General features: G+C 43.1%; 1 protein-coding gene across 7 annotated transcripts in view; it reads left to right on the top strand.

The window, feature by feature from the left end:
* The first annotated feature begins 839 nt into the window (after positions 1-839).
* Positions 840-12,155, top strand: part of TSPAN8 (tetraspanin 8) — a 51,207-nt gene continuing 39,891 nt past the window's right edge. For 3 of the 7 annotated variants that reach the window (XM_036299507.1, XM_036299506.1, XM_036299511.1), the window contains exon 1: positions 841-1,005. The gene's annotated coding sequence lies outside the window, so the exon portion shown is untranslated. Of the gene's footprint in view, positions 1,006-1,560; positions 1,630-12,155 lie in introns of those variants that run through there. The other 4 variants (XM_036299509.1, XM_036299512.1, XM_036299510.1 and 1 more) reach the window with 4 other exon arrangements.

Below are 12,155 nucleotides of genomic sequence, written 5' to 3' on the forward strand. Positions count from 1 at the left end.
ATGGTCAGCAGATAGAGTTGGGAAATGTGTAATGGTTTTTAATATCTATTGTGGAAGGTACAGTTTCTAGTTACTGAAGCATTTTAGAGAGATTTGCCTAAGGGCCTATAGGTTGTTATTATCCAAGACAAGAAACCCTTGAGGTTTCTAATGTCATAATTTTGTGATCTAATATCTAAACCCTACTGCAATTTGGTCTCTGACCCTGCTGGAGTGACTAGATCATTTTGCAGTTTAAACTCTGAATCTGTCTACCTAAAGAACTGCATTCCCTGCATTTTTCAGTTCACCACATAACTTGTCTTACCAGACTTCACGGGAAACTGAGGCATTTGTCTCTGGCATTCATAATCCTCTTCCCCTGCTGACTATGTCTTATGACTCCAACTGTTGGCCATATCCCCTGACTCTATCTGCTGACCATGAGTGAACTGAAGCTATTCACTGTCCTCATCTTGTAACCTCGCTTGCTGACCACTGAGTGAGATGACCCTTGAAAGCCCAGTGACCTCCACCAATCCAAAAATGAATGAAAAGTTTATGGTCTTCGTTATAATAATGTTATGGTCATAAGGAAACCCCTCTTATGTAAGGAAATAATTATTGTGTGAAATAATTAATGTGTGAAATGTTTGCTGTGTGAAGACCCCCAATACTCTGTAACTTCCAAAATGTGGTGAACACCCCACTGTCTTGATGTGAATGCCCTAAGCCTTAAAGCGTAAACACCCTGCTCCTAGCATAAGGCACACCGTCTGGCCCACACTGATAAGACACAAGTTGTTTATTACTGGCTCTATAAGCACCAGATTTTCTTCAGTCGATATCTCCTGCCTGAAGAGAGGTGGACTCCATGTCACTCCTTCAGACAAGCCCCTGACTGACTGCTCTGCTGTGTGAGCCTGAACCAACTGCGGCCTCCTGTCTGTCTCTGTCTTCGTCGTCTGTCTTTTGGTGTGTATCGCCGGGGGGCCTTTGCTGGAGCCTAGGACCCACTAGGAATAGGTAAATAAACCTTGTGTGATTGCATGCTAATTCTGTCTTGTGTGTTCATGCGTTCCGGTTCGGCTCAGCTGTCTAGATGTTGAAGTACCAGGGGATAGGCCGTTATTATTGACCCCTGGTCACCTGCGTATGTCCCACTAAATCTAGACAGATAATTAATTAATTGGGGCATAATAGCAACTTATCCCTTTGACCCTCACTTTGAAAACACTGCCTTATTCTTCCCATCTTAAAGCATGTCCTTGGTTCATGCCAAAGGCTATGTTCTCTGATTTGCAAATCAGACCAGAATAAAATTACCTTTAATTCCTCAAAAGAGTCCTGTGGAATGTTCATTTACACTCTACATTTCCATTTTTTTTTCCTGTTTTAAATGACCACTTTCTAAGCTGTAATCTGCATTTATGATTTCCTATAGATTTTCATAGAATCAATGAACAGTTTAATTCTAGATGATACAGCCTCATAATCTTAACTGTACAAATGGTCAGAAACCCTTCCATTTAATTAATATGGGGTCAAATTTCCAGATCCTTCTGAAATTTCCATTGGAACTATATTTTATCGCAGCTTCCATATACTGAGTGCTTCCCTTTCCAGTGACACTTAAAGTATTTGCCTAAAGTAAGTGATTTCACCTTCATGTTTTTTGTTTCTTCTTCAACCCTTTCCATTTGAACTCTGTTCTCGCCATGGGACTGACAGGTTTCTCTTTGATAGCAGTAATGTCCATACTGCCCACACCAGTGGTGACTGAGAGTTCTCAGCTCACTAGACCTCTCAACAGCACTTGGAAGCTGTCCCACTCTCTTCTTAAGACACTTTTCCCCCCTTGATTCATGGACACTACTTTGTTAGTTTTCCTCTTAACTCTCTTTTAACTGCTTGTCAGTCTTATCTACTTCACTGCTAAGCCTTAAAATTTGACATGCTGCAGGAACTGGGTCAGGATTCTGATGTTAACTATCCATGCCTTCTCTTTAGGGAATCTTACAGAGTACTTTGGTTTTAAACATCTATGTAGCAAGGATGCCCAGATTTATATATCAATTCCAGATTTATATATTCAACTGTTCACCTAACATCTCCACTTGAGTGTCTGATAGGTGATCTCAAATTGTAAGAACTTCTCCTCCCCCAGTTTCCTGCATCTAGTAGCTCACTGTCTACAAGTTGTTCATGCTGCCGTCTGGGTGGCTTCCATGTCCCTCTATTTCTCCCATCCTCAATGTTGATTTCTCTTCTAAAGCTGTCTTGAATCCAGTCACTTCACCTCCTCTGCACAACTATCACCTTAGACCAACTACCATCATTTTCTGCCTAAGTGACTTCATTATGTCACTTTAATTGCTTAAAACCTTCGGTATTAATTTGTTAGGGCCATCATACGAAAGTACCACAGACTGGGTGACTTAAACAGCAGAAATTAGTCTTAAAATTCTGGAGGTTAGAAGTCTGAGTTCAAGTTGTCAGCAGGCCTCTAACTTTGGCTTATAGGTGGCTGTCTTCTTTCTATGTCTTCACATGGTCTTTCCTCTTTGTGTCTGTGTCCTAATTTCCTCTTCCCCAAAGGACATTAATCTTATTGGATTAGGGTCAACATTAATGACCTAATTTTATCTCTTTAAAGACCCTGTGTCCAAATATAGACACATTTCATTTATTTACCTATTATTTTACTACTAGAGGCCTGGTGCACGAAATTTATGCAACGGGGGAAGGGGTCCCTCAGCCCGGCCTGCACCCTCTCCAATTCTGGACCCCCTCAGGGGATGTCCGACTGCTGGTTTAGGCCTAAACCAGCAGTCGGACATCCCTCTCGCAATCTGGGACTGCTGGCTCCTAACTGCTGACCTGCCTGCCTGCCTGATCGCCCCTAACTGGTCCCCTGCCAGCCTGGTTGCCCCCAACTGCTCCCTTCTGCTGGCCTGGTCGCCCCTCACAGCCCCCATGCCGGCCTGGTTGCCCCATGAAGCCTGCTGCTCAGTCGTTTGGTTGGCCCTCACTAACTCCCTTGCCGGCCTGGTCACCCCACAAAGCCTGCTGTTCAGTCGTTTGGTTGGCCCACACTAACCCCCCTGCTGGCCTGGTCATAGGCAGCCATCTTGTGAGGGTGTGAGGTAATTTGCATATTACCGCTTTAATATATAGGATAGGTACAAAATTGTAAAACACATCCCTAGAGCTTACTTTATCTTACTTAAGGGAAACTTTATACTTGTTAATAAATAACCCCCCATTTCCCCCTCTCTCATCACCCTGGCAACCAATATTCTGGTCTTTGATTTTATAGATTTGATTGTTTCTGATACCTCAAATAAGTGGAATAATGCAGTGCTTGTCTTTCTGTGACTGGCTCATTTCACTTAGCATAATGTCCTCAAAATTTATTGATGTTGTCACATATTGTACAATTTCCATTTTTAAGGCTGAGTGGTATTTTATTTTGTATTTATACCACATTTTATTTATTTATTCATCTGCTGATCAAAGTTTAGGTTGTTTCCACATCCTAGCCATTGTAAATAGTGCTTCAATGAACTTGGGAATGTAGATATCTTAATAAGAACCTAATTTCAATTGTTTTAGGTATACTTATATACAGAAGTGGGATTGCTGGATCATATGGTAGTTTTATTTTTAATTTTTTGAGGAACTGTAATATTGTTTTCCATAGTGGCTGCACATTTGCATGCCTACTGACAATGTACAAGGCTTCTAATTTCTACATATCCTCACCAACATTTTTTTTCTTAATAATAGCTATCCTGACATATATAAGGTGATAGCTCATTGTGGTTTTGATTTGCATTTCCCTCATGATTAGTGACAATAAGCAATTTTTTTCATATATCTGTTGGCCATTTGCATGTCTTATAGGAAAAATGTTTATTAAAATCCTTAGCCCATTTTTAAAATTGGGTTATTAGTTTTTTGTTGAGTTGTATGAACTTCTTATATGTTTTGAATATTAATTCCTTATCAGCTATATGGTTTACAAACTTTTTCTCTCCTTCTGTATAATATCTTTTTACTCTGTTGATTGTTTTCTTTGCTGTGCAGGAGGTTTTCAGTTTGTTGTAATTCCACCTGTTTGTTTGTTTGTTTGTTTGTTTGTTTTTGTTGCCTGTGCCTTGGGGGTAACAAACTGCTAGACTATGGTTGGCTAACCTGTCTGAGCTCCAAGACAGGCAGGGCAGAGGTCAGTCTTCTGGGGAGCCCCTCAGAGAAGCTGGTGTGCTCTGTACATGGCTCTACTCTTTCCCCAGGAAAGCTGAGGGCTGGACTTTTTTATTTGCTCAGTCTATGCTGAACAGGAGGTGGGGCTATGTGTCTGTGGGCGCAAGTTGCTGTCTCCATTTTCTCTTAGGCTGCTAGACTGTGGTGACTCATCCAAGTTCCAAAACTGGCAAGACTGAGATTAATTCTCTGGGGAGGCTCCTCAGAGCAGTTGGAGCACTGGATAGGCAAGCTAAACCCTTCCCTCTCCTGGGAGAGTTGGGTGCCAGGAGATCTCTTTCTAATCGCATGGCTTTGCATCAGAGGGAGGGACTCTAGGGAAAGAGTGTCCTGAATCTCCTTACTGGCTAATCAATCTGTTTTTGGGTTTAGGAACCTTTTTCATGTTTAGGAACCTTTCACTTAGTTTCTAGATTTCTCATAAAGGAAATATGCCCATGAATTGTTGCTTAATTGGTGTGTTTGTGGGCTGCATGGCCTAGGGCCTCCTACTTCAATATCTTGCTGATATCATATTCAAATAAATCAGGGGCAGGCACGATTTAGCTTATAACACCTGCCTATACTTCCAGTCACACTTAAATGAGCGCTTCATTCTCATTTCCCTGGCTTACAGCTCTCTCTACAGGATAGGACCTGAAGAACTTCCTCTGATCTCACCTCAAACCACGCTCCCCATAATGCTTTATAATGCGTGCACACCAACCTTTCCCCTCCAACATGCCAAGTTTGTGCTCACCTTAGGGCCTTTGTACTACCAGTTACTTTTGTCTGGAATTATGTTACCCTGGTTTTTGCTTTCTTATCATGCAGGACATGTAATATTTATTTATTTACTCAGTGTATTAATTTTTAATAATAATAATGAATATCACTTGAGAGTTTACTTTGCATGAGACACTATGCTAAGCACTTATATGCCCTATTTGATAGAAACAGCATGTAGAGTGCTTGAAGACACATGGTTTGGAGTTAGACTGCCCGAGTTCACATCCAGGCTTTGTCACATACTTTGGGACCTTGGGAAAGTTATTTAACTTTTCTGTTCCTCATTTTCGCCCAAATCAGCAACCATTTATTTTTATTCTAAATAATCTCAAAATTACCGAAAGTATATAAATAATCCTCATGTAGTTTTGTTTGGAGACCCATTCATGTTCATTAATTTGGCCAGTAGCATCTCTTATATAAAGGATCTCATTTAGGATCATGCCTTTCACCAAGTTGCTGTGTCTTTCTCTAGCTCTTTGAGTAAGGAATAATTCCCTAGTCTTTCCTTAACATTCATGACCGTAATGCTTTACATGTTTTAGGCCAGTTATTTTGTAGAATGTCCTGAATTTAGGTTTGTTAAGTGCTTCCCCATGATTTGACCCAGGTGTAGTACTCAATTTAAGTGTTACCCTGTCAGAGTTTCATTTAATGTGAAATAGTTCCCTCAGTTACTTGGTAGACAGTATCCTGCCTTTTTTCCCCCTTCTGGTTTCTTTTCTGGCATATTTGTTTGTGTGTTTGTTTGCTATCTCAATTTGGCGGACTATAAAGTCCATGAAAGCAGCCTGGACTTTATTTTTATTTTGCAGTGCTATATTCTAGCACATATAGTGGTTATAATCTGCCAGTCACTGGCACAGGCAATAGCAATATAATGGTGAACACAAACGGATGCTCTTTGTTGTTATTTTAAAAATGCATTAGGTGGTATATTCAGGTAACTTGCTATTTAGTCATTCATTCAATAAATATTTATTGAACACCTACTACATTCCGAGCTCTGGGGATATGGCAGTGAACAACATAGAAAATGTTCCTGATGTCCTAAAGTTTACATTCCAGAAAGGAAGCAGATAATACAAGTAAATCAATGTATTACAAAATATGTAATACAAAAACATGTAATACAATGAATGGAGAGGATAAACCATCTAACTCTACAGATGAAGAGAATTCCAGAGAGAGAAGAGGAAATGGGAAGACCCTGAGATGGGAATACATTCGGCAACTCCAAGGACCAGCAAGGAGTTCACTGTGGCTGGCACAGCTTCAGTGAGGGAGAAAGTGGGAGGAAAGGAGGCCAGTGAGGCAGCCAAGGGCCCAGGTTGTGTGGCTTCGGATTTCATTCTAATTGTGATGGAAATCCATTAGGGGGTTCAAAGCCTGGGAGTGACATAATCTTGTACTGCACAGAGAATTGCTTTGTGCACTATTTCCTTCTCAGAAAGCTCCTTGGGGGATTCTCCGAGAATCAGTGATTCTCGAGAAACTTGACATTTCTGGCCAATATTTTCGATACATCAAGCCCTGTACTGGTAGCTGGAAATCCTGGAATGTGTTCCCAGATTTGCACATTCTTTTTTGTTTTTCTGGCTTAACAATACCTCTTCATACTCATGTATTTAAGGAAGTCTGAAGAGTGGAGAGGAACGAGAGCAGAGCACTTACGGGAATTCCTGGCTCTCTGAAACCTCAAGTATGAATATGGCATAAATAAATTAGTACGCAGAAAGTGTCTGGGTCCTTCCCATAATAAAAACATTATTGGTAAGTTCTCCTTTGGAATATTTTCTGAAGGTTTAATGATTAGTGTAGGCAAAATTAGAGATCAGCATGATTGTGCAAAGCAAAATAACCCCTCTGCGTTGTTTTACCCATAGGCACTTCAGTGATCCCCAAAGTAGCTTATTGAAAACATTTTTTATTTCCTCACACTGTTGGCCTATGGATGAAGCCTTTCAGAATGAATCAGGGTGTTAATAAGTAAGAGAATTACTGAGAAAGTCAGGGAAGGACAGTTTCGTGGCTGAGTATGAAGGGAGAAAGGATCTAGAAGAGAATTCTAGGAGAAATGGTGTATTTCGTGCCCAGTTTTTGAAACGATTGCATGTGAATATTGTATTTTTAAAGACACATACTCTTATTTGATAAGAATTGAATTTAGGGTGATCTATTTATGTGGGATGACAGTGAAGAAAGTGTAGCTAGGTCCTTTTGATTCTGGAGCTATGGTTTAGGTGCTAAGCCACAGGTTTCCTGGAATATTTCAGTTTCTTTTGCCTTCTTACATTAAGAAAGAGCTAGATCTTCCAAGCGCTCAAGGAAATCTAAATAGTATTCTCAGTGGTTTAAAAATAATTTAAACCAGAGCCTGACTTTTCTCCTTTCGCCAGCTTATTTGGGGCACATTTTGTTGCTTCTTATAAAGGTGCAAAGTGGAAATTTGGTATTTCCTGATCAATGACCTTTTACAGTGACTTCCTGTTATTTTGTTTCCCCCTGGGAACCAGAATAGCCATGCAATACATTCCCACTGTGTGAGGATGAATAAACCTTTCTAATTTAGAATTAGTCACTTGTGAGATCCTAATTAACATTATGAGTAAAATGTCCATGTTTATTTTGGACTAGTCATAGGGGAAGCCTGTGTTAAATTCATGGTAACCCTTTGTTGACTCCTTCAGTTTAAGCAGTTGGTGTCTGATAAGAGTATTAGCATCCCCACCCTATTCCATTTTTTCTTCTTTTTTTAAAAAAATTCTGTGTTGGTGGCCTTCAGTCACTTCCCTTCCTCTTAACTATTACCTCAGAGCCTAACCATGCCTGGCAGCTCATGTGTACCTTGTGAACTGACCAAACAAAGGGCTGATTCAGAGAGAACTCACAGAAAAGCAGGTTGGCATTTAAACTTCAAACTCAAAAAGCAAACAACCAGGCAAATATTCAGCACAAAAATGGAGAATCCAGTGATCCCGGGCTGGTGATTACAAAGCTCTGTTTTGTATTCTTTATCTTGGTGTTAAGTATTGTAGTCTGGGTGTGGCCACACATTCCAGTTTAGAGCAAAGGAAAATAAGATTGACCTCTGAGAAATCAGCTAGTAAAATCTATAGGAACGGACCAAGAGAGCAGTCATGTTTACGTGAAGAAATTAAAAAATATCTAAAATGCAATTAAAATGCGATCTTGGAGCAGGACTGAATTGTAATTACAGTCTCGTAAATGGGTGTCTAGTCAAAGTCAATTTTCATGTCCCCTTGTCTGGGGAGAGGCTGTGAGCACAGAGGAGACATGGACTGGACAGAGTTCAGGAAAGGTAACCAGCAGGAAAAGAATTTGGTGGCATGTCAGTGATATTTTGGGGGTGGGGGTGGGGATGCTGCCCCCACTGAGAGTGCAGTTTGGAGGGTTTGGCTTTCGGGTCCCTGGTGTGGCTAGACTCATCAGCCTATCAAATCTTGGCAATGCATTCACTGACTCTTCTACTGAATTTCTCCTCCAAGAAACCATCTGTGTATGCTCTGGCTTCTGTGCTGCTTTCTTACAGGGAGAGAGATTTTCTGATCAGCCACTAACTTATGCTGGAAGCTTGATGGGTGCATTTCTTATGATAAACAAAGAAATTGACAGTCTGGCTTCTGTGAGATCACTTAAGGTGAACCAGTCCTAAGAAGCAGATCACTTTAGGAAAGGCTGGCAAAGCTGACTTTCAGGGGCTGCTGAGCCAAGGACCTGACCCAGAAGCTGGCCTCTTTCTCATCTTTCTGCAACTGCTACAAGTATGAAAGGGCTATGAACACTGCAGTGAAGCCTAATAAGAATTCACGGGCATGTTTAATCCATCAGGGCTAGCAACTGCATTTGAAATCATTGTACCGTTTGCCTGTCTTTACTGATAAACTCTTAACAATAGATTTGGGTGATCTATAGTCTACGTTTTTTTCTCGTACACACCTTCATACTTTTCCTTATGTGACCTATATGATTAGTAACTTTATGTCCAGGTGCAGATGATGAACATTTCAGAATAAGCATATCTATAAAAGAGGAAGACTATTGGAAGTCCATTCTTCACAGACACTGTATTGCTACTTCATGACTATTCCAAGCCACACGTTTTTTGAGCTGGAATTAATACTACAAGTAGATATTATATTTTCAAAATATCCTAAGGAAGGAGAGGGATCATTTTCATACCAGATGCTTCCCCTCCCAGTGGGAATATGCAGAAGGCTTTTATGAGCCAGGTTCCATAAGCATACAGGGTAGGAAGGGTAGACTATGTGTTCAAATAAAGCATAAGAAGAATGTTGGTCTCGGGGATGCTGGAATTGAGCTAGAGGACAAGAGCCAAGGCTCTCTCCCTGTAAAAAGGGTCATAAAAACGGTAAGTGAGCAACCTCAATTTTCCAAAAATAAGAAAAATGATTTTTCAAAATGAGAAATGCTCAGGAGTACCAGATCTTTTTCTTCACATGACCTCATGCACTTACATAACCACACGTAAGAACAGTCATAAGGAAGAGAAACTTTAACATCACTTTTTTTGCTATTGCCACCAGCCTTTGAGACAATGGAATATTCACAATACCATAAAAAAACCCCTGTAAGTATAGAGTGACAGCAATCTACACTAATAAAAGACAAAGATGCTAATTGACCATACCTTCGCTACACCCTAAGCCACACTCACCAGCCAATTAGAGTGACTATATGCAAATTAACCCAACCAAGATGGCAGACTGGAGCCACAGAGCTGGAGCAAGCAGGACGCCTTCCCTGAGCTGGCTGTGGCCTCCATTCATGGCAACAAAGTTTCAATTATAGAAGACAAATAAATCACAGATACCTGCTTCCAGCCAGCCTCCACTGGGAGCTTGGGTGGCTGGGGGTTGTGGCCAGCCTGCAAACAGCCATCAGCCCTTCACCCAGGCTGGCCACACCCTCATGGGGTGAGGGTCCCTGCTTGGGGTCTTAGCCAGCCTGAAAATGGCCCTCAGCCCCTCATCCAGACTGGCCAGGCACCCCAACAGGACCCCCCACCTTGAAGGGGCTGTGGCCAGACTGCAAATGGCCCTCAGCCCCTAACCCAGGCTGGCCAGGCACCCCAGTGGGGACCCCCACCCTGAAGGGACTGTGGCCAGCCTGCAAACAGCCATCAGCCACTCACCCAGGTTGGCCTCACCCTCATGGGGTGAGGGTCCCTGCTGGGGGGCTTGGCCAGCCTTCAAACAGCCATCAGCCCCTCATCCAGGCTGGCTAGGTACCCCAGCAGGGACCCCCACCCTGAAGGGCCTGTGGCCAGCCTGCAAACAGCCATCAGCCCCTCACCCAGGCTGGCCAGGCACTCCTATATAATAAAAGGGTAATATGCAAATTGACCCTAACAGCAGAAAGACTGGGAATGACTGGTCACTATGAAACACACTGACCACCAGGGGGCAGACGCTCAATACAGGAGCTGCCCTCTGGTGGTCAGTGCGCTCCCACAGGGGGAGCTCTGCTCAGCCACAAGCCAGGCTGAAGGCTACCAGTACAGTGGTGGTGGCGGGAGCCTCTCCCACCTCCTCAGCAGCACTAAGGATGTCCGACTGCTGCTTAGGCCTGCTCCCCGCTGGCAAGTGGACATCCCCCAATGGCTTCTGGGCTGCCATAAGGATGTCTGACTGCCAGCTTAGGCCCATTCCCCCAGGAAGCAGGCCTAAGCCAGCAGGTGGTCATCCCCTAAGGGGTCCCAGATTGAGAGAGGGCACAGGCCGGGCTGAGGGACCCCCCACCCCCCTGGAGTGCACATATTTTTGTGCACCGGGCCTCTAGTCCTATATAATGAAAGCCTAATATGCTAAGTGTACAGTCATCTGGTTGTCCATTCAACCAATCAAAGCATAATATGCTAATAATCTGCTAAGGCTGCTCAAATGCTCACTATGATGTGCATTGACCACCAGGGGCAAACAGTCGACCAGTCGACCAGTTGCTATGATGTGCACTGACCACCAGGGAGCAGACACTGCAACTGGTAGGTTAGCTTACTGCTGGGGTCTGCTAATAGGGACTGAGCGAGATGGGCCCAACATGCCCTGGCAACCTCCTGCAGTCCCTCCCTGGCTAGTCAAGCTCCTGTGCCCTCCCTGGCCCTGATTGTGCACCCTCTTGCAATCCAGAACCTCTCGGGATGTCGGAGAGACGGTTTTGGCTCGATTCCACAGGCCGGGTCGAGGAACTCCACTGATGCACAAATTTGTGCACTGGGCCTCTAGTCTATAAATAAAAACTTCCTCTTGGAGGGATTTGGTAGTGATTTGGCAAACATTGGATGAGTGTGGTAGCCCCCATGGCTGTCACAAGCAAGCAGCCTCTCTGTATTGTTCTGTTTCCTCAGTCTATTTGTCACCCTGTCCTTTTATCCCTCTCACCTTCTCAAATTGAGTTTCAATTCAAATGGAAAATTACCGTGGTAGAGCTATAGAAGTATTGTGGATCAGATCCTAAAGGCTGAAGCCTCTCATCTGAATCATAAAACCCTTTCTGGTTTTACAACATTTCCAAATGATCAAATGAGTAGAAAGAATGGTTTACCGTCTTATCTCTTCCTTGAACACACACCTGGACAATATTTGGGAGGAATGAAAGTGTGAAACTTTTGTATCATACCCTTTAACCTTGCTGTGGCAGGCTCTGACTTCACATTTCTTTGACCATATCTCTCCCAAGACCCTGTTGTCATATAGTATCTCACAGAAAAATGTGGATATTTGCAATTTCAAGTGTGAATAACTTTGTCTGACATCCAAGTAGCAACAAGTTTTCTTTCATCGATATATGTATATACTAGAGGCCTGGTGCATGAAATTCGTGTGTGTGTGTCTGTGTGTGTGTGTGTGTGTGTGTGTGTGTGTGTTCCCTCAGCCCAGCCTGCACCCTCTTGCAATGCGGGACCTTTTGGGGAATGTCCGACTGCCAGTTTAGGCCTTGCGGATCGGGCCTAAACCAGCAGTTGGACATCCCTCTCACAATCCAGGACCGCTGGCTCCTAACTGCTTGTCTGCATGCCTGATCACCACTACCCACTTGCCTGACTGCCTGATCACCCCTAACCACTTGCCTGCCTTCCTATTGCCCCTAACTGCCTCTGC

Source organism: Myotis myotis, unplaced genomic scaffold, assembly GCF_014108235.1.
Source record: "Myotis myotis isolate mMyoMyo1 unplaced genomic scaffold, mMyoMyo1.p scaffold_m19_p_3, whole genome shotgun sequence".
Classification (NCBI taxonomy): domain Eukaryota; kingdom Metazoa; phylum Chordata; class Mammalia; order Chiroptera; family Vespertilionidae; genus Myotis; species Myotis myotis.